The sequence below is a fragment of the Rutidosis leptorrhynchoides genome, chromosome 11 (genome assembly GCF_046630445.1).
Source record: "Rutidosis leptorrhynchoides isolate AG116_Rl617_1_P2 chromosome 11, CSIRO_AGI_Rlap_v1, whole genome shotgun sequence".
Lineage (NCBI taxonomy): Eukaryota > Viridiplantae > Streptophyta > Magnoliopsida > Asterales > Asteraceae > Rutidosis > Rutidosis leptorrhynchoides.
This window is the reverse complement of record NC_092343.1, coordinates 410,566,850-410,569,588: the sequence shown is the minus strand read 5'-3', so window position 1 is coordinate 410,569,588 and position 2,739 is coordinate 410,566,850.

Below are 2,739 nucleotides of genomic sequence, written 5' to 3'. Positions count from 1 at the left end.
AGAGAACCTTTCATATTCCACCATATTACCATCAGCGTTTAATCATCTAAAAACACAATTCTCCTAAAACCACCTCGAATTGATAACCGATGATTCAGATACGGTAGCATTAAATGAAGAGGAAACATCAAAATAGTAAATGGTCTAAACGACCAAAAGTTCGATAATAAAGAATGGAATGTTGGGAACGCTCAATAGAAAATTTGGTACTGAAAAACAGATTGAGCTAACCATGAAGGAGACCAAGGACAAAGATAAGGACCAAACCCTATATTCAAAGGAACTAGGTAATTCTGGATCCGATGAAATCTTTAGAGAATATCTTGCTCTGAAGTCATGTTAAAATTTTGCGGAAAATTCTTCTTCATCAACCTTCGAACTTAGAAATTCCAAAATATGATCATAAATATCTTCGATATTTCTGAGGATATTTTCATAAATATTCTTGTCCGAAATTATCTACCTCTTCATGTTTTCTGTATTTCATTATATTGGAAACTTCTGTAAAATCTAAGTATAAATTATGAATGAATTGTGGAGAAGTGTTGAGAATTGAAGCATGAGTTAGTATAATATAATGGCGCTTGGCCAACGTGATTATATTACAGTAAGTCATGCTGAGTTTCTAGTGGAACGCGATGATTCACAGATTTTAACGTCATTATGTGCCATGTTACATAACTCTTTTATTCTGCTTAACTTCTGAACATATCAAGAAAGTATATTCTTGATAGTTCTATTCTCAATGATTCTGATTATTTGATAAATCAAATCGTGCTATTATGTTCTTTCCTGCTTTGAACATTAAGTTCATTCGAAACTCCATACTTACAAATTCTGGACCATCACTCACTTTACTAGAGGTCGAGAGGAGAATAAAAAGGCAAAGAGCTCCAAAATATAAGAGAAAATATAAAGCCCAATAACAACACGGAGGTTACAAACCGTGAATATTAATACGAATAGCAATATAAAGACACGGTATAATTAAGAATAGTATCACTCAAGGTAATAGTAGAAGTAAACAGATTTTTCTGATGGAAGGGAAGGATGACAGAATTGATAATTTGAAAAATATCAAGGATTAGAACGGGATTAAGCATTTTCACAATCTTTTGGATGTATGAACTAAGAAAGAAAGTATAGGAATGGTGAGAATAATGGAACGGAAGAGTTTAATTTATAATGGAAATATCAGACAGAGTAATCGAGGCAGATCATCATATTTAATTAAAGAGATCCTAATTTCCTTAAATCTCGAAGAAATAAGATTTTATAGATCTCCAAGATTTTCTTTAAAACCTTTAATTCCAAAAATTCAACCATGACTAGTGAAAAGTTATGATAAAACTTGTTTATCTTATTTCACTATTTCGTGATAGCTTCATTCGTACGCATCGAGTAATCGAATTATTTTATCCATATTACTCAATGATGATAAAACTCTAAATTCCAACTCCTATGAGTCATGAAAACATTTTTAATGTTAGCCATGACAACCTCGATCAAATTTCAGGACGAAATTTCTTTAACGGGTAGGTACTGTGACGACCCGGAGATTTTCGACCAAATTTAAACTTAATTCTTATTTAATTTTGACACGATAAGCAAAGTCTGTAATACTGAGTCTCAAAATTTTGAATTTGTTTTACGAAAACATTTGACTTCGACCATTTCCGACGATTCACGAACCATTATTTGTAAATAGATAAATATATATAAATAAGTAAATATAAATAATTATGCATAAGAATATTAATAAACTATTATATACAATATACAATTTGTTATAAATAAATAGGTAAATTAATATAAGATATATCAAATTTATTATAAAAGTGAATATATATATATATATATATATATATATATATATATATATATATATATATATATATATATATATATATATATATATATAAGAAATTACGAAGTTATTTAGTAAACGACGGAAACGCTCATTTGTTATTCAATTGATAGTAAATGAATTAAAAAGGAACTTATATTATTTTAAAATAAATGGTGATCCGAAAATGAGTTCTATAATTTTTAGGCTTATTAAAAATGTATTTATGAACTATTTGTTAAGTTTTAACACTTTTTATATTTTACCCATAAATGAGAGGGACAGTTGATGTAATTTTTATTTAACAAATTAATGATTGAATTTTATACCATAATGACTAAAATAAATAAATATAGTTAATTTAAAAATATGGAATTTTTCTGAACACTTTTATCCGCCACTAATTAACAACGGACCACGATCTTATACCCGAGATAAACTGTCGGCATATATATTAACGAATCATAAATTCTGTTAATCTAATGGAACACGTTTCTTCATTTATATTATTATTATAATTATTATTATATTATAAATATTAATATTTTATCATAGATATTATTTCTCAATAGGAAAGTATATCCGTGACTTAATAATGTGATTACTGTGTTTGTAGTTTGTTTCCTTTTCTTCACCTTTTCATTAATATATTATATACATACATTACATATGGAATGTAATGCAGAAGATTGATATTCTCCACAATCTAACTCTCTGTTTTTATAATCCTTTCCTGTCGTTGTTTAAACCACGCTTTCGATCATCACCTTAAAACCATGATCATCTTCGACCACCATCGCTACCATCTTCATTCCCTTGAACCACCACTAACCACACTTCGTTATCATTCTTTGTTTTCTTTTCGAGCCACAACCATCAAACACTACCACCCA